At 37.0% G+C, this 24495-nt stretch overlaps 2 pseudogenes; one reads left to right on the forward strand and one right to left on the reverse strand.

Annotated features, from left to right (window-relative positions):
- Positions 1 to 15954: 15954 nt before the first annotated feature.
- On the reverse strand, positions 15955 to 16239 carry LOC109490402 (annotated as a pseudogene).
- LOC109490399 lies at positions 16238 to 18072 on the forward strand (annotated as a pseudogene).
- The last annotated feature ends 6423 nt before the right edge of the window (positions 18073 to 24495 follow it).

Consider the following 24495-nt stretch of genomic DNA (forward strand, 5'->3'; position numbering starts at 1 on the left):
ATAAACAGGGCTATGAGAAGCCCAAGACAGCCACTCAGTTCTTCCTGGATCCCTGACAAACCCCTTTTCAGTTTTTACATTCCTTCACCCACAATAATACATTAAAAATGATTCAAATTATGAATAGACATTGGTGTAGAGACTTCTATAAGATTTTAAAACCCGAAACTGGTCCTTATTAAGCTGCCATTTAGTATGAGTTACCAATATGTTCTTGTTACTGTATATATGAATTCTGGATGGGTACAGCCTTTCTTTGCTACAAAGCTGATGACCTTGCAGTAAAACAAAACAGAACAAAATTGTTAAAAAAAAAAATTCCCACTTGGGGTGTATTTTCCATTATGTCCAGTGATCAAGGCACCCACTCCACTGGACAAATCAAAGACGCCTTAATAAAAACCTTCCAAAAGTCTTGAAATTCTATCAGTGTGCAACCTTCTATTGATCCACTGCTGTCTTATGCTATTATGAACTGCTTCTGTTAAGTCTCTAATGTTTATTCTCAGGCCTGTCATCACCCAGTTAAAAAAACCTTTCTAAACTCATTCAAAAAAGCCTGTCCATCGGAGTCTACAGCCTGGTAACTTGGTATTTTAAAACATCAGAGAAAGACAGCCCATGTACCATTAAAAGCAACCTTACCAAGTGCTTCTGACCACTGACAAGCTGCAAAACTAAAAGATACTAGAGACCTCCAAATCAAATTGACAAGGAGGAGAATTAACTAACATCAAGGTGTGGACTCCTTTTACCCAAGACACCAGATCAAGAGTTCACACTTCAACAAAATATAACATCCTTTCTCTTTCTTTTCCTTTTCTTTTCTCTGGCATTGGCCTAAAAGGATGGCGACCTCATTAGTATCTCCCAGGCCACTGCTAAGCTAAAGTAACCTCTTTTATTTCAGGATAGAAAAAAAAATCTAACCATGTGTCTAACTTTTCACAAGAAAAAAATAAGATCTCATTGGTCACTCCCCTAAGTTCACATTGCTGAGTTAAAAAGGAAGCCTCTTTTGGTGGATCCCCATTTCCCCATTTAGAGATAAACGTAAATGAGGTTATGATCAAAAACTCTTAATTCTTAAAATTATTAAAAAATCATCTAAAAGCGGTAGCAGCCTAATAAAAAAAATCCTTATTTCTCTGTCCTAAGTTGTACTTAATCATAGAATAGCTCTTGAGTATCATTGAGCTGAGCAAGGGGGTGTCTGTGCTGTGTCTAACACTACCTACTGTGCCTGGATTAACACTTCTGGGGAAGTTAAATCTCAATTACATAGGAATAAGTCACTTGGCTTAAAAAAAAATCAGGACATATAGATACCAAAGGAGTTACAAAAACTGAACTGTACTTCTGGGGGAGATGAGGCAGTAGGAGGATGCTAAACTCACTTCATTTCACATATATACCTAGATAACATACACATCATCAAGCTAAATATAGAGAAGAGGCCACCCTGAAGAGGGTAGGAAGGTCAGAGACTGGTGTGGAGCTAAATGGACCCTCAGGACTGTCCCTGGGAGGGAGAAATACCATGGATGTAAAGAGTAGAGATAAATAGAGCCTCACACTAGGCACCCCAGGCAGAGGGAACCCACACAGGGAAGATGAATTCCCATAATATTTGGCTTTGAAAACCAGAGGAAACTAATTTCATGAATTCCTATGATCAGTGGGACTCAACACCTGGAATTTTAAACATCAGTGGGCTTAGCTCTGGTAGAGCCTGTAGGCCAATAGGAACCAGAGTCTCCACCCTCGAAGAAACAGCACAGCAAACACACCCACAAAGATACAGTATAGAAGTAGCATTTTGAAAAATGCCTGAGGTATAAGGGAGGGAGATTGGTTTACTAAATCAGAGTGTGTGCTGGAAGGGCAGGGATCTTTGGGAGACTTCTTCAAGAGCAGAAGGGCTGGCAGTTGCCATTTCCTTCCCTAGTACCCAAGCATAGACCCACGGACACCTGTAGGAACGAGTAGAGCTGGAATACTTTCTGCTGTGCTTGCTAACAGCATGCCCCACCCCTACATGCTTCTGCAGATATGCCCACTCCAACCCGGCTAGTCTTTGCAGTTTGGGGCACTTATAGGTCCTTCCTGCAGAAAACAGTGAGGAACCTGTTGGCACTGTGTGTCTTGCCCCTACATTCCTGTGGATTCATCCCCTCCAGCCCTGCAGCAGGAGTTTTCTAAAGCAGCTCCCAGTTCCCTCCCCAAAGCAGATCTGTGCAAACCTTGCTAACAGCACTCTCTTCATCCCTACATTTTTCTGCAGACCTGCCCCCTCCACTACACACTCGGAGTCCATCCTAAGTGGTGCTACTAGCCAGGCAGTGTGCAAGGAGCCCCAATAGGGTACAGCACCAATCCAAAGTGACTCCTGACCCGGAAAGAGGGAAAGATAACCATGAACACTAGTCTGACTACAACCCTAGTAGCAGGCTGAGGACATACCCCTGGCTTAACTACAGACCCTAGCCACCAATGAAAGATTCTCAGGGGACAACAAAGGGAAGCACTGCAGTTTGGTACTACTGCATCTCTGTCAAATGCCTCATGTGACTCAACCAAAGCAGCCCCACACTGCTCTACTAACAACACAGGGACAAAATCTTGCCCATGACAGGCAATGAGAGCAACTGCAAATGACTGGACTGAAGGCAAAGTGGTTCTGCCACAACAGTAAGGCATGCACAACACACCCAGTTGCCACTGCAGCACCAGGTTCTAGTGAACAGGGGACATTACACTGCAGGACACTATAAGACCTCTTCCTCTATAGGCCACTACTTTCAAGAGCAGGAGATATAGCTGACTTTCCTAACACACAGAAACAGACACAGTGTTAGACAAAATGAGGAGACCAAGGAATATGTCCCAGATGAAAGAACAGGTCAAAATCACAGCAAGAGAGATAAGGAAAGAGAGAATTTAAAGTAATGGTCATAAAGATAATCACCGGCCTTGAGAAAAGAGTGGAGGACCTCAGTGAGACCCTTAATAAAGAGAGAAAACATAAAGTTCTAATCAGAGATAAAGATCTCAATAACTGAAATTAAAAAGACACTGGATGGAATACATGGTAGATTAGAGAAAGCAGAAGAGCAGATCAGTGACTTGGAGAACAGAGTAGTACAAGACAATTAAGATGCTCAGGAAAGGGAAAATTAATAATAAATGAAAATAGACTTAGGGAATACAGAGAAAACATCAAGTATACTAGCATTTGCATTATAGGGATGTTAGAAGGAGAAGAGAGAGAAAAGGAAGCAGAAAGTTTCTTTGAAGAAATCATAGCTGAAAACTTCCCATATCTGGGGAAGGAAACAAATCTAGATTGAGGATACACAGAGAACTCAAACAAAATCAAACCAGGGAAGTCCACACCAAGTCATATAGTAATTTAAATTGTAAAAAGTAGTGATAAAGAATTTTAAAACAGCAAGAGAAAGAAAGACAGTAACATGCAAAGAGAACCCCATAAGGCTATCAGCTGATTTTTCAGCAGAAACTTTTATTTATTTATTTATTTATTTATTTATTTATTTAAAGATTTTATTTATTTATTTGATAGAGAGAGACAGCCAGCGAGAGAGGGAACACAAGCAGGGGGAGAGGGAGAGGAAGAAGCAGACTCCTAGCAGAGAAGCCTGATGTGGGGCTCGATCCCAGAACACTGGGATCACGCCCTGAGCGAAGGCAGATGCTTAACCACTGTGCCACCCAGGCACCCCCCCATCAGCAGAAACTTTTTAGGCCAGAAGAAAGTAGCATGGTATATTCAATCTTTTGAACAAAAAAACCCCTGCAGCCAACAATACCCTGTACAGCAGGACTATCATTCAGAATAGAAGATAAAGAGCTTCTCAGACAAACAAAAGTTAAAGAAGGTTATTAATATTAAACCAGCACTACAAGAAATATTAAAGGGGACTCTGAGCAGAAAGGAAAGATCATAAGAAGAAAATTAGGAAGCACAAAAGCAATAAAAGTATATCTATAAAAATCAGTCAAGAGATTAACAAAATAAAAGGATGTGAAGTATGACAACACACGCCTAAAACATGAAGGGTGAGGAGTAAGAATGGGTACAAATTTAAGTGACAGTCAACTGAGCATAGACTGCTATATGCAGAAGATGTTATGTACAAACCTAAGGGTAACCAAAAATAAAAAGGAATAGATATGCAAAAAATAAAGAGAAAGGAATGCAAGTCAACTTGTAGTGAGAGGAGAGAGCAAGAAAGGAATAGAGAAGAATGACAAAAAACTTAAAACAATTAACAAAATGGCAGTAAGTACATATTTATCACTAATTACTTTGAAAAAAATAGTTAACTTTTAATGTAAATGGGCTAAATGCTCCAAAAGACACAGTGTGATCAAATGGATAAAAAAGCAAGACTCATCAATATACTGTCTACAGGGGACTAATTTTAGACCTAAAGACACAGGCAGATTAAAAATTAAGGGATGGAAAAGCATTTTTCATCCAAATAGAAGTGAAAAGAAAGCTGGGTTACAATACTTACATCAGACAAAATAGACTTTAAAACAAAGACTGTAATAGAAAACAAAGAAGGACATTATATAGTCATAAAGGGAAAAATCCAACATGAATATTTAACAATTGTAAATATTTGTACACCCAAAATAGGAGCACTGAAATATATAAAACAGCTATTAAAAAACATAAAGGAAGTAATCAATGGTAGTACGATAATAGTAGGAGACTTTAACATCCCAGTACAATCAATGGCTAGACCATCCAAACAGAAAATAAAAAAGAAAACAGTGGCTTTGAATGACACATTGGACCACGGGATCTAATAGATATATTCAGAACATTCCATCCTAAAACAGACTACACATTCTTTTCAGGTGTACGTGGAACATCTCCAAAATAGAGCACATGTGAGGGCATAAAACAAGTCTAAACAAATTTAATAGATGGCAGTCATGCCATGCATCTTTTCTAACCACCGCTATGAAACTAGAAATTGACAACAAGAAAAAAAATCTGGAAAGAACAAAAATACATGGAGGTTAAATAACATGCTACTAAAAAATAAGTTTATCAATCAATAAATCAAAGAAGAATAAAAAAATACACAGAGACAGATGAACATGAAAATACAGTGGTCCAAAATCTTCGGGATGCAGCAAAAGCTGTTCTTAGAGGGAAGTATATAGCAATACAGTCCTACCTCAAGAATAAAAATTCAAATAACCTAACTTTCTACCTAAAGGAGCTAGAAAAGAACAAAATCCAAAACCAATAGGATGAAGGAAATAATAAAGATTATGGCAGGAATAAACAAATTAGAAACAAACAAAACAATGAAACTTAGCGCTGATTCTTGAAATGATCAACCAAATTGATAAATCTTTAGCTAGACTCATCAAAAAACAAAAACAGAGAAAGAGAAAAAGAAAGAGAGAAAGTACTCAAAATCAGAAATGAAAGGGGAAAGAATTATCGACACCATAGAAATACAAAGTTATAAGAGAATATTATGAAAAATCACATGCCAACAAATTGGACAACCTAGAAGAAATAGATAAATTCATAGGAACATAACCTCCCAAAACTTAATCAGGAAGAAATATAAAATTTGAACAGACTGATTATCAGCCATGAAATTGAATCAGTATTCAAAACATTCCCAACAAAGGTCAAAGACCAGACAGTTTCATACATGAATTCGATCAAACATTTAAAGAAAAGTCAATGCCTATTCCTCAGGAAAGCTTCCAAATTCATTCTATAAGACAAGCATTACTCTGATACCAAAACCACAGGAACTACAAAAAACAAAAAACAAAACAAACAAAAAACCCCCCAAACTACAGGCCAATATCTCCGATGAGCATAGATGGAAAAATCTTCAACAAATTAGCAAACCAAATTTAACAATACATTAAAAAAAATCATTCACCATAATCAAGTGAGATTTATTCCTGGTATGCAAGGGTGGTTCAACATTTGACAAATCAATCAACATCGTACATCTCATCAATAAGTGATTAAATCATATTATCATTTCAGTAGATGCAGAATCAGCGTGTGACAAAGTATAACATCTATTCATGATAAAAATCGTCAACAAAATTTTAGAGGGAACATATATTAAGGTTAAATAAAGGCCATATATGAAAAACCCAGAGTGAACCTCATACTCAAGAGTAAACAGAAGTTTTCCCCTAAGTTCAGGAACAAGACAAGGATGCTCGCTCTCACCACTTTTATTCAACATAATACTAGAAGTCCTAGCCACAGCAATCAGACAAGAGAAACAAAAGGCATTCAAATTGGTAAGGAAGATGTAAAACTTTCAGTATGTGCAGATGGCATGATACTATTTACTGAAAACCCTAAAGAATCCACCAAGAACCTTCTACAACTGATCAATGAATTCAGTAAGGTCACAAGACACAAACTAAATGTACAGAAATCTATTGCATTTCTATACACCAATAATGAACCAGAAAAAGAAATTAAGAAATCAATCCCATTTATAATTGCACAAGTAAGAATAAAGTACCTAGGAATAAAGTTTACCATGGAAATGAAAGACCTGTACTCTGAAAATTATCAAATATTGATGAAAGAAAATGGCAACACAAATGAGTGGAAAGATATTTCATGTTCATGGATTGGGAGAATATTGTTAAGATGAGCATACTACCCAAAGCAATCTACATATTTAATGCAAACCCTATCAAAATACTAACAGCATTTAAAAATTTTTTTAAAAATTTTACTCATTTATTTGAGAGAGAGCAAGCACAAGCAGAGGAAAAAGGCAGAGAGAGAAGCAGCAGGGAGCCCGATGCGGGGTTCAATCCCAGGATCTTGGGATCATGACGGGAGACAAAGGCAGACACTTAACCAACTGAGCCACGAGGTGCCCCAATACTAACAGCATTTTTTTGTAAAATTAGAATAAATTATCCTAAAATTTGCTTGAAATCACAAAAGTCCCCAAAAAATCAAAACAATCTTGAAAAAGAAGAATCAAATTGGAGCTATCGAAATCCCAGATTTTGAGATATACTACAAAGCTGTAGTAAGCAAAACATTATGGTACTGGCACAAAAATAGATCCACCAATCAATGGAGCTGAATAGAGAGACCAGAAATAAAACCACAATTATAGGGTCAATTAATTTTTGACAAAGGAGGCAAGAATATGCAATGGGGAAAAGGCCATCTTCTCAACAAATGGTATTGGGAAAACTGGACAGCTACATGAAAAAGAATAAAACTGGACCACTTTCTTATACCACACACAAAAATAAACTCAAAATGGATTAAGGATCTAGAAGTGAGATCTGAAATCACAAAAATCCTAGAAGAGAACACAGGTGGTAATTTCCCTGATATCAGCTGTAGCAACATTTTTCTAGATATATCTCCTTAGGCAAGGGAAATAAAAACAAAAATAATGGGATTGTATCCAAATAAGAAACTTCTGCACAGCAAATAAAATGGTCAACATAACTAAAAGACAACCTACTGAATGGGAGAAGATATTTGCAAATGACCTATCCAATAAAGTCTTAGTATCCCAAAAATACAAAGAACTTCTACAACTTAACACCCAAGAAGTAAATAATCCAATTTAAAAAATGGGCTGAAGACATGAGCAGACATTTCTCCAAAGAAGACATACAGATCATTAACACACACACACACACACACACAGACACACACGAAAAGATGTTCAATATCACTAATCATCAGAGAAATGCAATTCAAAAACCACAACGTAGTATCACCTCACACCTACCAGAACGGATGAAAAACAAAGTGCTGGTGAAGATGTGGAGAAAAAGGAGCCCTTGTATACTGCTGGTGGGACTGCAGACTGGTGCAGCCACTGAAAAACAATATAGACATTCCTCGGAAAATTTAAAAAAAGAATTACCATATGATCCAGTAATACCATTATCTATTATTTACCCCCAAAATGCAAAGAACATTAATTCAGAAAGATACACGCACCCTTATGTTTATAGCAGCATTGCTGACAATAGCCAAATTATGGAAGCAACCCAAGTTTTGTTGGACAGATCAACAGATAAAGAAGATGTGTGTTTATGGTGTACATACACACAGCACACACACACAATGGAATATTACTCAGCCATAAAAAGAATGAAATCTTTCCATTTGCAACAACATGGATACATCTAGAGGGTATAATGCTAAGTGAAATAAGCCAGTCAGAGAAAAACAATTACCATATGACTTCACTCATATGTGGAATTTAAGACAGAAAACAAAACAAAGAAAAAAGACAAACCAAAAAAACAGACTCTTAACTACAGAGAACTGATTGTCACCAGAGATGGGTGGAGTGACAGATGAAAAAAGTGAAGGAGATTAAGAATACTGGTCAGTTAGGAATTTTCTGGTCAGCGCCAGTGGTGTAATCAGTCACATGAGCACTCTCCATCCCCCCCCAAAGGAAGAGGAAATAATTTTCATGATAAGACACCCCCCCCTTCTTTCCTCTAAAGGGGAATGACTGTGCCTGGAAACCTGTTTTATACAACTTGCAGTGCCTCTCTACTTGCTAGATGAGGTGTTGTCCAATTCATTAATCATTAGATACAGCCAATTAGATCTTCAAATATATTGGTGGAATTCTCTTTGTTTTTAGCCCAGTTAATAAGGCTTATTCCTTAGTTCTCACTACAGATTAAGGTTTCTAAGGGTTAAGAATTCTAATATGTAATTAAAACTGCTAGGAATAACAAAGGAAATCTCAAAATGCCAGCAAAGTAGGATGTGTTTTCATTAAGAGAAGGTAGGAGAAATGGAGGTATGGTGTGTGTTGGGGGAGTATGTTTTGAGATGTGTTTTTGTTGAAAGTAATGTTTTCCTAAAGTGAGGCTGGTTTTTTAAGGAAAAGCAACAACAACAACAACAACAAACAGGACAAAAATCAGGATGTAGGGGGAAAAAGTTGAGGAAGGATTGCACAAAAGTAATCTTTAAAAAGGAATTTTAATTTGTGGTCAAGCTTGCTAGGAATTAAATGAAGTTATTTAAAAATAAGTTTTAGTATCATACGCTGATACGAAATCAGAATTTAGTTTTCTTTTAAAAGGACAAAGTTTTCTTGGAGTTTTGGTCTGTTTCTGATAAGATTATGAAAGTTTCTTTAACTTCTACATATTAAGTTTCATAATGACCTGTGATCCTATTTAGGCAAGCGTTATAAAGTCTTTAAAAGGTATTTTTGACAAACTTCTCCAAATCTAAATGAAGTCTTTCTGCTCTGGAATATTCCAAAGGATTTATTAATCTAATTAGGCTTATTTGATATGTAAATTACATGGGAAACATTGTAAAAGAAGTAACACTGACCCTTCTTTATACTATATTTATAAGACTGCCACATATGCATAAAGTCCTTTCTGCTTCTACGAAATATGGTCCGTCATTACCAGATTACTGCTATCCTGATGTCCTTGTAACATGGCAATAGTTCACTCCTAAATCAGAAATTAAGATAGAAAAACAGTGACTATGAATTAAGGGACAGTCAGGGCTATGGGAAACCCAAGATAGCTGCCTCATTCTTCCTGGCTTCCTAATTAACCCCATTTTTCAGTTTTTCTATTCCTTCACACACCATAGTGCATTTAAAATGATTCAAATTATAAATATAGACGCTGGTAATGAGACTTCTACAAAGTCACAAAAACAGTCTACCAGAAGATCTAATCTCTTTGGTCTATAATCCCAGAAAAACTGTTTTTGCTTCCAGAGCCTCAGACCTCTTTTTAGACCCTTTGAACACCTGTAGCTGGACTTCATTCAACTACCACTTAGTATGGGCTACCACATGCTCTTATTTGTTATGTTTTCCAGATGGGTTGAAACTTTTCCCTGCTGCAAGGCTGATGCCCTCAATGGAACAAAAATTGCTATGTTTCCCCCTTGGGGTGTACCTTCCATAACCTCCAATGGTTGAAGCACCCACTTCCCTGGGCAAATTATACAAGCTCTAACAGAAACTTTGCAAACTTCTTGGAATTCCTTATTCCAAACTTCTGCTGATTCCTTATTGTCTTATTTTAGTATGACCTGCTACTGAAAGTTTCTAATACCTTATGCTCAAGCCTATCACCACTGGTTAAGAAAGGCTTCCAGGGTCCCGATTCAAAGGACCCTGTTGCTCCCAATCTGGAGCCTGGTGACTGGGTATTCTAGAGAAGTCATCAGAGAAAGATAGCCTTCAAGCCCTGTTGGAAGGGACCCTACAGAATGCTCCAGACCACTAACAATGCTGTACAACTAAAAAAAATATTGAGACTTGGGTACACATCTCACAGCTAAAGAAGTCTCCACCCGACACATGGTCCTGGTCCTTACAGACACTAGATTCTTCCTATTCAAATTAATGAGGATCAGAAGATGACATCTGAATAGACTGCTTTCCCAAGACTCAGGACCAGCCCTGTATTTATACTTCTACCACCATCACCATTTTAAATGATTAACACACTACATCCTACCTTTACCATCATTTTAATATTACAACTTCTCTACCTACTAACCAATCCTCAATTTCTAAAACCAATCTGGTACCCCTAAAGGATATATTTTTGTTTGTGGCTATGGTTATTAACCTTGGGCATACACACGCCTTGACAACTAGAGGGAACTTGGTCTTACTTGCTTTTTAGGCTGCCCTTTTTCCTGTCCTAAAATTGGTTACAAAACAATCTCAAGGTACTCATAGCCCAAAAAAGAGGGCCCTCAGCATCCTGTTACCCATATAAAGATCCCTCAGAATATGAGGATGGCTCTTACAGTCACAGTCAAGGTTGTCACCTCCCAGCTTTATTTTCTGGAGTCAAAGGCAATTATCTTTTCAAAATCCTTTTCTCTTGGGCAGACATAGGCAAAGGGATGAGGGGGCAGTGCTCTCGAATTTATGATGAGAAATCTCAAACTGTAAATAGAATTGTCTTGTCCATTGCTAGAGCCGTTAGAGCCCACCAGAGGCCCCTAGACTCCGTATACTAGTTATAGTATATTACACTAGACAACAGAATAGTTTCAGATAACCCTCTAGCTGTCCCAGGAGAAGCCTATGCAATAGAAAACACTGCTTGCTGTATATAGATCAACACTTCACAAAAGGTGGAACTAAAAACTATTAAGCTATTTAAATTGGTCAATTCCCTAAAGATATATTCACAATTTTCCCCAGGATGGTTTAACTTTACATTGACTAAGATTTTTAATTGGCTTTCTTGGGGCTTGGAGCTCTTTTGTGTTTGGGTTTACAAGTCATACTATTAACCATTATCATAACCTGTATCTTAATTGTTATATTTAAGCTGTTTGTAGTTCACTACTCAAATGTCAGTACTCTCAAATTTTGCTACTCAAAATGTCAAAGGAATGGTTGGAACGTAAAAAGTATTAATCAGACCTACACTTCGACAACAAAAAAGTAAACTTTAACCACAGCCTAAAGTCCCTCTCCCTAAAAGGCCTCCTTCTTTCTCAGATGTGGTCCTAGGACTTGCACACAACAGGCTTAGAGATAGAATGTAAGCATATGAGAGTCTCCGTTCTGAGGAACATGATGAACCCAGAGCAGGTACTAACCTTGCTGGCAATGCAGTGGGGCCCAAACCGAAGGACTGATTATGGATGCTTTCTTGTTAAGAAAGACCTTGACCAAAAAAGGGAAATGTATAGAAGGTTTCAAAACTGAACAATCAAGCCTAGCTAAGAGAAACTCTTTTTAAAAATGGGGTCAGGAGGCCATAAGAAAGGAGGAATTATCAACTCTTTGCCAGACGTAAGTCCTCAGCCTGAACTTAACTTTCTTCTCACCATGACACTGAATCATTCATATTCTTCACTTTGAACGGAGCCAATGCAATTTAACAAGTTTTGATCCACCATTTGCATATCAACCAAAGTAATCCCAGTTAACCTAGTTTTAATCCTTGTTTTGCACAGAAGACCTAAATGAGAACTGCACTTAAAACATTTTTGCCTTTATAACTTTGCTCAATCTCTGTTTCCCTTAGAGCATGAATCAAGTTTCTACCTGAACCTGTGTCTCCCAAACTGCAATTCTAATTGCCCAAATAAATGCATTTGTTTAGCTTTTCAGTGAATTCCTTCTTAGACATCACCAAGATGCTGTAATTGCTTCACGTGATGAATTTTCTTCAAAGCTATACTCAGCTCATGGTGGTTGGGTTTATATTATCCTAAAGGATTCACCCGCCCACACCCCCACCATGAGCTGAAAATTATCATCAGACTCCCTCACCATTCTGCTCACTAGCAAACCATGGGTTTACAGATTACAAAAGCCAGCATCCCTGTTGCTGCTATATATACTTTCATGCCAGCCCAACACTAATAGCAAGCAGCAACTGGGCCATAAAGGCAAGGCCTCAAAATCCTCTGGGCTTCTGACAGTCACTGCAGAACATGCTTTTTAGCTTCCAACTGGTCTTTTGTCTGCTCATTGGTCCAGTTCCCCAAAGTTGAGGCATTTTTCATTATTGGTTCGAGTGTTGGTTACTTTCCCCCCAATAGTTGGCAAGCATTCTGGCTTGGAATTGCCAAGAAACTCATTCTCCTTCAGATGAGCATGACCTAGCAGATTCCCCCACAACCAGCATCTAGTCAGAGCATTCAAATCTTACTTTGAAGAGGGACATTTTTGACAAGTATGTCTTAGAAGGACAACAAAAAGGATGCCACAAAGTGACCCACCCTTTTATTTAAAGGACAGGGAGTACTTAGCTCTTACCCTCAATGTGAGATGTTGCAGCTGACTACAAACACATGGAAGTTCTTGAGTAATTTCATCAGCCTCCCAGACGTAAATGCGTATTTCCATAATTCCAGAATATACATCACTATTTATTGATTTATTAACTGTAGAAAATAGTTATTGATATCATGACATGAAAGACAACTATGCAGCTCACAGGTAGTTTCTTCAGTTTTTCATATTTACATTTTAGATAGTCTGTCCTTTCCATTTTAAATGTAAAAACATATACAAACCTCTGTATCTTCAACAGTGATCTTTTGATTCCTTATTTTTTTACGATAAGCATATTAACACTTCTCTAACTGCCCTCATCCATATGCCAATCATTTTTAATGACTAAATAAAAATTGTGCTCTAGTTGACCAAGTGGCATACTGGATTATATTTTCTTCAGTAGGCATCTAGCGATGACTTAAATAGATGACTTATCAGGTACTTAAAAGTACACTTTTTAAATTTTTTTTGCTTCATATTTGGACAAATTCTTTCTCATCCAGTTTCCCCACCTCCCTCCTTGGAGTGTCTTGTTGCTCCTCTACTCTTGCATTATGTGTCTTTATCACAGCCTAACTTTTAACCTCATAAATACACATTTTTTGCTATAAAGACTTTTCCCTTGTTACCAAACTCTCAGAGTTCATTCTCTTTCTACAATCCAAACCTGTTGTACTTAGGTTTTTTTGTTTTGTTTTGTTTTTTAAATAGAGATCTCATTCCAGGATTTCCCTTTATTATTTATCTGGGTGGATCCACGTTTTTTAGATCCTGGGACTTCCTTCTCTTGGATTACTTTATTATTTTGATGATGAACAACTCAAGTAATTTCCTTGAAGTGATGCTAAGAGGCAAACTTTGTCTTTTCACGTCTAAAAAGACCACATTTCACCTTTCTATGAATTAAGTCTAAGGTTAAATGGTTTTTATATAATAATGAAAAGTATGACTTTGCAAAAACTGTAATATTAGGTCATTAATTAGAATATGTTAATATAGCTTCAAATATATTTTTAAAAAACTAAACTATAATGTGATATGATTCCCTATTATAGTGGAAGATCTCTTCCAGCAAATTGTCAATTAAACAGATAAAAGATAAATTTGTAACTTAGTTACAAATTATGGAAAACTGTAGGCATCAAGTAAAGAATATACACTTATATCATGCATAGAAAAGCATATATGACCACAATTATAATTATGAAGACCAAAAGTCAAATAGATTTGGAAATTTGGAAGGGAAAATGAAATAGAGGATCAACAATGTCAAAGGTTCTATTTTTGAAACTAATGAAAAACAGATTATCTTCTTGAAAGAGATCAAGAGAAAAAGAAAAATTATAAAGAAAAAGAAAAAAATTATAAAGACTATCTAGAATGAAAAAAGGGATATATTGCATGGTATGGAGAGTGAAAAGTAATGGGAATAACATCATCAACTTTAAGAGAATATAATGGACAACTTAAAACTTGAAGAAAAAAAGAATTTGAAAACCTGAACAGATTTCTTAATATTAAAAACATAGTAGTATTTAGCTATAAAAGAAAAAACTGGCGCAAATCGCTTTGTTAGTTCTAGCAAATACTCAAGAGTAGTTTCAAATATGTATTTATATCATACAGTTTTAGGATATATCTAAGAATATAAGATTTGCTGATCATTAATCAACTAAAGTAATTAATTGCATTTACATTTTAAAGAAAATTTCATGATCACATCAAATGCTGATAAAGAATTTGATAAAATAGGACAAAACTATTAATAGAAGATACTAATTTGATATAGCATTTAGTCTCTAAAATGGTCCCCAATGATCCCTACCTTCTTTTTTTTTCTTTTTCTTTTCTTCTTTTTTTTTTTTAAGATTTATTTGAGAGAGAGAGAGAGAGAACACAAGCAGGGGGAGCAGCAGGCAGAGGGAGAGGAAGAAGCAGGCTTCCCACTGAGCAGAGAGCCTGAGATGGGGCTCAACCGCAGAACCCCAGGACTATGACCAGAGCTGAAGACAGACACTCAATTAACTGAGCCACCCAGGCATCCCTGATCCCTACCTTCTGGTACCCATGCACTTATATAATTACCTCTTATTGTATTGGGCTGCAAGATATTGTAGAAATAACAGTATGTGATTTTTAGGTTGTCATGAAAACATCTTGACTCCTGCTTTCCTGTCTCTTGGATTGCTCACTCTAAGGGAAGCCAGCTTTTATGCTGTGAGGACATTCAAGCAACCTTACAGAGAAGTCCGTGTGGAAAGGATCTAAAGTCTCCATCTAACAAGCACCTGCTTGCCAGACATATGAGTTGGCCATTTTGGAAGCTGATACTCCAACTCCAATCTAGATGACTAGAGCCCTGATTGACATTTTAACCATACCCATGGCTGACATTTTGAATACATCTTCGTGAGATGACCGCAAGCCAAAATCATACTCCTAAGGTGCACCAAGATTCATAACCCACCCACAAGTAATATAATATACTTTATTGTTATTTTGAGATATTGATTCTTTTTTTCATATTAAATAAGAAGTTTATTTAAATAAGATGCTTGACTTGAAGGGAAAACTACCTGGAATTCATTTTTTTTTAGAGTAATTTATCCTTACTTAAAGACAGATTACCCTACATGTGATAGATATGTACAAAAAAGTTATAAAATTGTCCTTGGTTTTACAATGATAAATGAAAAACATTTAAATTCTCCAATTGAACAAGGTGGGCAAGGATTTTTATGTTGTTGTTTTTGCTGTTGTTAAACAGTGAGAGCAAAATAACTTACTGGAATATAAAGATAAGAGCTGAATGAGCATGCCACTAATGGAGAAAGAGGGTATTTTCACAGAACCAGTATTTTTAGGTCATCCCATCTCCTTTTGATGTTGATCAAAACATATCATTGGCCATTTACTTTAAGAAAATACAATATGCTTGTGCACATATACCCTTACTTCACGTACAATAAAGGAATGGGAAAGGGGAAAAAATGAAAGAATAGAGAAAACTACATTGAAGTAAGTTAGAATGTGGTGGAACCAAATTGTGGTTTTCTGATTGAGAATGTTTCCTTGGTCTGGAGGAAGGGGTTCTGGAGTAAAGTAGCAGGTTCCCTTTTTAGTAGACACCTGTCTGCTGCAGGAACGCATCAATTGTATCTCCATCCTCCACTTCCAACTGTGTGGGTATGTCTCTTTCATTGATTGGCTGCCCATGAAATCAGAATCTGATCAGCCTCACTGACAAACCCTGTCATTCATAATAGGCTTTCATTAGTTTACTAAGTGATGTATGCCTCTTAATCTTAAACTGCACCACAGAACCATCCTGCCCCATCAACTTCAAATTGATATCATCACTATTCTCAGTCTGGTCTCCTTCCTTTGCCTTTTCGTAGGCCATGGCAAGTGCTCGAGTGTCCTTAGCTGCTGTTTCATAAAGAGGCACCTGCTCTGCACCGAAAGAGCACACAAGCACACTTCACACCAGCAGTGGCAGAAGAAGGAGGTGGCAACAGCATTGAGGCACTAATTTTTAAAGAAACTTGTTATGCAACAATAGATAAGTTAGACACCTGATAATATGTTTTTATAAAACAGTATTCTTCATATGCTATAATGAAATATTAAAATGCTAAATTTAAATAAAAAATAAAATGAGGAATCCTGATATCACTTGTTTTTAGTACATATTTAAGAAGTTCTAGCCAGGGGTACCTGGCTGGCTCAGTTAGTTAAGCATCTGCCTTTGGTTCAGGTCATAATCCCAGGGTCCTGTTATAGAGCCCTGTGTTGGGCTCTCTGCTCAATAGGAAACCTGCTTCTCCCTCTCTCTCTGCTGCATGTGCACTCTCTCTCTCAAATAAATAAATAAAATCTAAAAAAAAAAAAAAAAAAGGAAAAGAAGAAGTTCTATCTAGCTTAGTAAGATAGGGGGCAGCTTTTCCTATGGGAATTATTGGGTTGAGGGGAGTGTAGTCTTCCTTCTTTTCCCCACTATGGTGTGGGGCAACCATTGATATCAACCATTGATAACTACTCCAAAAAGGGCAGTTATCTGGCAAAAAATGCAACTGCCTGCTGTGTTCAAGGCTTCCATTTGACCATATGTCGTGAAATTTGTTCAACTTGTGCTATGAAAACAGACAGCACTATGCTGCCAGTCAATTAGCAGGCCATCAAACCAGTGCTGGGTGTTCGGGTATGAACAGAGTGTGGCTTGAATTCCCAGAATTCAATATGGTGTGACTCACAGTTCTGCCCAGGGTGCTTTTGGAGATAAGTGTTGTGAAACCCCATGTTTGTGCCAGCCAAAACCTCACACCATTGGAAACACAGAATGAACACATCACGGAAGTGTTATGTCTTCTGCTCTGCCCTGGCTGCTTTGGCCTTACCAGTGCTGGTCATATCTAAAGGTCATTATATTGAGAAAGTTCCTGAACTTCCTTTGATAGTTGAAAATAAAGTTGAAAGCTAAGAGATGACTATGGAATCTACTTCACTTAAGAAACTCAGGGCCTAGGATGATATCATAAAGTTCCATGCCTCTCAGCAAGCAAAAGCTGCAAAAGCAAAATGAAAAGTGGTGATTGTATGCAGAGCAGCAGGCTCTGAAATATCAATAAAAAGGACAAGTTTCATCAAGGTCTTCAGAAACATACCAGGAATTACTCTGCTTCATGTAAACAAACGGAATATTTTGAAACTTGCTCCTGGTGGGGATGTGGAATGTTTCTACATTTGGATTAAAAGTGCTTTCTCTAAGATAGATGATTTACTCTCAAGAGTAAATACAATTTCCATGCACACAGTTTTCAATACAGACCTTAACAGAATCTTAAAAATCACAGAGATCCAAAGATCCCTCTTAGAATAACCAAAAAGTTTCACTATAGAGTCCTAAAGAAGAATCCACTGAAAAACCTGAGAATGATGTTGAAACTAAACTCATATTTAAAGATCATAAAGTAGAACAACATTCTTCACCAGGTCAAGAATCGGAAGCTCCAGGTGGGTAAATCTGCAGCAACACTAGAAGCCAAATCAGATAAGAAGGGGGTTCTAGGCAAGTAACCAGGGGTAGGGAAGAAAGGGAGGCAGAACTCTTTGGTGGGAAAAAAGGTTGCAGCTGCCAAGAAACTAGCAGCTGAACAGATGCCAGCAGAAAAAACCCACCACAGAAAAAAAACCAACATGCTGCAAAAACTTAATTTATTCCATAAAGGTCAAATAATTTTGGGCAGCTCATTTTGAATAAAGACCAGATTAAAGAAGTGGTGAAAAACAACAAAAATGGAAGAAAAAGTTGTGAAAGATTGTGAAATCAGAAAAAAAATTATTTATAGATGGAAATTTGTCTTGATGGATACGGCAAAGAAAATCTATAAACAATTACAACTAGTAAGAGAATTTAATAAGTTAATCAGATAGGAAATCAAAACACTGATGTTGCCCATTCAAGATGGCAACATAGGAAGGTCCTGAATTCACCTTCTCCCCCACTGACACATTGAATCTACAGCTACATGTAGAATAATTTCTTCTGAAAAAACCCTAAAAACTAGCTAGGCAACAATCACACATTGAGCATACCAGAAAAAAACACATCAAAGAAGCTGTGACAAAATCCCACCATGAACCCCACCTACTTTTTTTTTTTTTTTGAAAGGGGAGGTGGAGGGAGAGGGAGAGAATCTTAAGCAGTCTCCATGTTGAGCACGGAGCCTGACGCAGGGCTCAATCTCTTAATCCTGAGATCATGATCGGAGCCAAAATCAAGAGTCAGAGGCTTAACCAACTAAGCCACCCGGGAGCCCCAACCGCCACCTGTAGTACAAGAAGGAACTAAAACCCCAAAGCTGCTTCCATAGAGTGAAGGGTCTGAACCCCATATCAGCCATCCCAATTTTTAAGAACCCCAACTGAGAGACAGCTCCCAAAACATCTAGCTTTGTAAACAAACAGGGCGTACTTCAAGGATGCCCAGAAGGGCATTGTGATCTGAGAAATGGCTCTTAAAGGACACCCATACTTGGAGTCACTCACCCCAGAGCCCAGTTCAGAAGCAGCTGATAAGGCCCACACTTTGTGAAAACAGCTCATTTGCTAATCATAAAGCATCAACCTGATGGGCATGCATCTAAATTAGCATGTAGGGGTCTTCTGGGAAAATCTGCAGAGATGAAGGCTAGTGGGCACCATCTATGTACACCATCTTTTTTCCCCCAAATCCTAGGCTTTCCCCCTTGACCCTTACCCCAGAGAGCCATCTTTATGCTCACCCACTGCCTTGCTCCAACAAGCAGTTGCCGTCTGAGCACTCTCCCTCCGCCATTGTTCCATAATGCCACTATTTCCCAGAGGTGACCTGGTTTTTATGTCTAGCGCTTTAGTTTTTGTAGCTACAGCTCAGGGGATACCCAATAATTGCCTGGCTTTAGAGGCCAATGGGGAATTGCGTTCCTGGGTCCTAGAGGCTGTAACTAATTGGAGAGACAGTTCTTGACAGGCCATCTTCAAGACAGAAGGATGAAATGCCCATGTAAGTCTTTTTGTGAAATAAGCCAGTTTTCTTACTCAGGAGCTTCAGCCTGAGGAGCGATTCCCTCAAGCCCCGATTTTCATGACTATTTCGCAGGGAACAACTCCAGAACACTTAGCTCTGGTGGCCAGTCTCAAAGGATTATATATATTTGCATACTTCATAAACTGCTACCTCAGGTCTGGCTTAGATCAGCCTGAATCTAGGAGCTGAGATCGTCCCCTGACAAAATGAGACAGAGGAATGTGTCCCAAATGAAAGATCAGGACAAAATCACAGCAAGAGAGATAAACAAAACAGAGATAAGTAATGTGCCTGAGAAAAAAATGTAAATGTTCATACAGATACTCACTCAACTGGAGAAAAGAGTGGAGGACCCCAGTGAAAACTTAAACAAACAGAGAAAATTAAAAAAAAAAAGAACTAATGATGAAGAACTCAGTAATTGAAATTAAAAATACTGTAGGAGCAGGCATCTGGGTGGCTCAGTTGGTTAAGTATCCGACTCTTGGTTTTGGCTCAGGTGGTGATCTCACAGTTGTGAGACTGAGCCCCGAGTCAGGCTCTGAGCTCAGTATAGAGTCTGCTTTGTATTCTTTCTCCCTCTCCCACTGCCCCTCCCTGCTCGCACTCTCTCTCTGAAATGAATAAATAAAATCCTTAATAGAAAAATTGTAAATTGAATAAAGTAGACTAGAGAAAACAGAAAAACCAAGCAGCAACCTGAAGGAGACTAAATACAAGCAATCAAGCAGAACGAGAGAGAAAAAAATTTAAAAAATGAGACTAGGCTTAAGGAAACTCAGTAATAACACTCACGTCATAGGGATCCCAGAAGAGAAAGGGGGGAAGAAAATATACCTGAAGAAATAAATAGCTGAAAATGTCCTGAATCTGAGGAAGGAAACAGATATCCAGATCCAGGATGCACAAAGAACCCCCAATAAAATCACCCCAAGGAGGTCCCTTCCAAGACACATAGTAATTGAAATGGCAAAAATTAGTGATAAAGAGAATTTGTAAAGCAGCAAGAGAAAACAGTTACGTACAAGGGAAACCCTATAACACTATAACACTATCAGCTGATTTTCCAGCAGAAACTTTGCGGGCCAGAAGTGAGTGACATGATATACTCAAAGTGCTGAAAGGGAAAAACCTGAAGCTGAGAATACTCTATCCAACAAGATTATCATCCAGACTAGAAGGAGAGATAAAGCGTTTCATAGACAAACAAAAGCTAAAGGAATTCTTCATCACTAAAATAGCCTTATAAAATATGTTGAAGGGATTCTTTGAGTATAAATGAAAGATCACAAGCACGAGTAAGAAAATTAGGAAGCATAAAAGCAGTAAAATTAAGTATATCTAAAAAAAATCAGTAAAGGGGATCACAAAATAAAAGATATAAAATATGACTAAATATACTTAAAATGCGGGATGAGGGAGAGTAATAAAAATATAGTGCTTTTAGAATGGGTCCAAACTTAAATGACCATCAACTTGATATAGACTGCTATATGCATAAGATGTTATATATAAACCTGATGACAACTACAAATTGAAAACTGGTCATAGATATGCAAAAAATGGAAAGAAATCCACGTATATCACTAATGAAAGCCAGCAAACCATGAGAGGAGGGAGCAAGAAATAGAAAAGAACAACAAAAACAACCATAAAACAAGTAACAAAGTGGCAATAAGTACATTCCTATCAATAATTTGAATGTAAATCAACTAAATTCTCTAATCAAAAGACATAGGAGGGGATAAATTAAAAAAAAAAGCAAGACCCATCTATATGCTGCCTACAAAAGATTTATTTCAAACCTAAAGACACATGAAGATTGAAAGTGAAGGGATAGAAAAACATTTATCATGCCTATGGGAGTGAAAAGGAAGCCAGGGTAGGAATGCTTATATAGGGCAAAATGACTTTAAAACAAAGACTGTATCAAGAGACAAGGAAGGACACTATATAAACATAAAGGAAACAATCCAATGTAAAGATAAGAGCAATTGTAAAAATTTATCCATCCAATATGGGAGCACCCAAATACATAAAGAGCTATTAACAAACATAAAGGAAGTTAATAGTTTTATTATTTATTAATAGTGATAAATAATAGGGGACTTTAGCACCTCACTTACATCAATGGATAGACATTACTAACAGAAAATCAAAAAAAGGAGATAGTAGCTTTGAATGACATACTTTACCAGATGGATCTAACAAATATATTCAGAACATTCCATCCCCAAACAGAAGAATACACGTTTTTTTCAGGGGCACATGGAATATTTGCCAGAATAGATCATATATTAATCCACAAAACAAGCCTCAACAAATTCAAAAAGATCAAAGTTATACAATGCAGCTTTTTTGATCACAATGCTATGAAACTGGAAATCAACCACAAGGAAAAAATCCGAAAAAAAAAAAACCCAAACCCCCACAAATACATGGAGATTAAATATCATGCTACTAAACAATGAATAAGGCAACCAAGAATTCAAAGAGGAAATAAAAAATAGATGGAGACAAATGAAAATGAAAACACAATGGTCCAAAATCTTCGGGATGCAGCAAAAGTGGTTCCAGGAGGGAGGTTTATAGCAAAACAGGCCTACCTCAAGAAGCAAGAAAAATCTCAAAATGTACAACCGAACCTTACATCTAAAGGAGCTAGAAAAGGAAGAACAAACAAAATGCTAAACCAGTAGAAGGAAAGAAATAATAAAGATTAGGAAGAAACAAATGAAATAGAAACAAAACAAAACGAAAGAAATAAAACATATCAATGAAACCAGGAATTGGTTCATTGAAAAGATCAACAAAATTGACAAAGTTTTAGACGTGAAAGAAATGAAAGAAAAGAAAGAAAGAACTCAATATTGGAAATGAAAAAAACAAGAAATAACACCCCAAACCACAGAATTACAACGGACTGTAAGAGAATATCGTGAAAGTCTATATGCCAACAAATCGGAAAACCTAGAAGAAAAGAAACATGTAGCCTCCCAAAACAGAAACAGGAAGAAATAGAAAAGTTGAACAGTCCAATTATCAGCAATGAGGATGAATCAGTAATCAAAAAACTCCCAAAAAACAAAAGTTCAGGACCAGACAACTTCACAGGTAAATTCTACCAAACATTTAAAGAAGAGTGAATACCTATCATTATCAAATTATCAAAAATTAAAAAGGAATGAAAGCTTCCAAATTCATTCTATGAGACCAGTAATACCCTGATACCCAAACCAAATAAAGGCACTACAATAAAAGAGGACCACAGGCCAATATCTCTGATGAACACAGATGCAAAAATTCTCAACAAAATATTGCAAACCAATCCAACGATATATTTTTAAAAAATCATTCACCACGATCAAATGGAATTTATTCCTAGGATGCAAGTGTGGTTCAACATTTGCAATTAAGAATAATACATCTCATCAGTAAGAGAAAGGATAAAACCATATTATCATTTAAATAGATGCAGAAAAAGCATGTGACAAAGTACAACATCCATTCACAATAAAAACTCAACAAAGTAGATTCAGAGAGAACATACCTTAACATTATAAAGACCAAATATGAAATACCCAAAAGTAACATCATACTCAATGGTGAAAAACTGAGGTTTTTCCCTAAGATTAGGAACAACACAAAGAAATCCACTTGCACCACTTTCATTCAACATAGTACTAGAAGTCCTGGCCACAGCAATCAAGATGTAAAAGGATCCAAATTAGTTAGGAAGTAAACCTTCAGTATTTACAGATGACATGATACTATATATAGAAACCTCTAAGAATTCAACAACAACAAAAAACCTTCTTAAACTGATAAATGAGTTCAGGAAGGTCGTAGGATACAAAATCACTACACAAAAATTTGTTGCATTTCTATACACCAATAATGAAGTAGCAGGGAGAGAAATTAAGAAAACAATTCCATTTATAATTAGACTGAAATCATATCAAGCATTTTTTCCAACCACAATGATATGAAACTAGACATCAAATTACAAGAAGAAAACTGGAAAACTAAGTATGTAGAGATTAAACAACATGCTACTGAACAACGAATGGGTCAAAGACAACATTGAAAGAGATAAAAAAAAATACAGCGAGACAAGGCATAATGGAAAACAACATAACACAACTTATTGGATGCAGCAAAAGCAGTTTTAAGAGGGAAGTTCATGTTGATAAATGCCTACCTCAAGAAACAAGAAATGCGGGGCGCCCGGGTGGCGCAGTCGTTAAGCGTCTGCCTTCAGCTCAGGGCGTGATCCTGGCCTTCCAGGATCGAGCCCCACATCAGTCTCCTCTGCTAGGCCATATATGACAAGCCCACTGCTCTCATCATACTCAACGGTAAAAAGCAGAAAAGCTTTTTCTCTATGATCAGGAACAAGACAGGATGCCCATGTTTACTTTCATTCAAGATAGTATTGGAAGTCCTAGTGAGAGATATTAGGTAATAAAAATAAATAAAAGCCATCCAAATTAGGAAGGAGTAAAACTGTCACTATTTACAGATGGCGTACATTATACAAAGAAAACTCTGAAGACTTTGCCAAAAAACTGTTAGAATTAACGAAAAAATCAGTTGAGCTTGCAGGATACTGAAATGAATATACAAAATTCAGTTGCCTTTCTATGCCAAACTATAAGAAAGAGAAAGTAGGAAAACAATCCCATGTACAATTTTATCAAGAATAACATACCTAGGGACAAATTAAATCAAGGAAGTAAAAGATCTATACACTGAAAGCTTTAAGACACAGACTAAATAAATAAATAAAGGTGCAAATAAATGGAATAATCTGTGCTCATGGAGTGGAAAATATTGCTAAAATGTCCATACTACCCAAAGCAATCTAAGATTTAAGGCCATCCCTATCAAAACCCCTATAGCAATTATCACACAATAGAATAAACAGTTCTAAAATTTTTATGGAACCAAAAAAGACCTCAAAATAGCCAAACAATCTTAAGAAAGACAAAGGTGGAGCATCACACTATGATTTTGAACTATATTACAAAACTATAGTAGTAAAAAATATGGCATCATAAAATACCACATAGATCAATGAAACAAAATAAA

This window comes from Ailuropoda melanoleuca, chromosome 2, assembly GCF_002007445.2.
Source record: "Ailuropoda melanoleuca isolate Jingjing chromosome 2, ASM200744v2, whole genome shotgun sequence".
In the NCBI taxonomy this organism is placed as follows: Eukaryota; Metazoa; Chordata; class Mammalia; order Carnivora; family Ursidae; genus Ailuropoda; species Ailuropoda melanoleuca.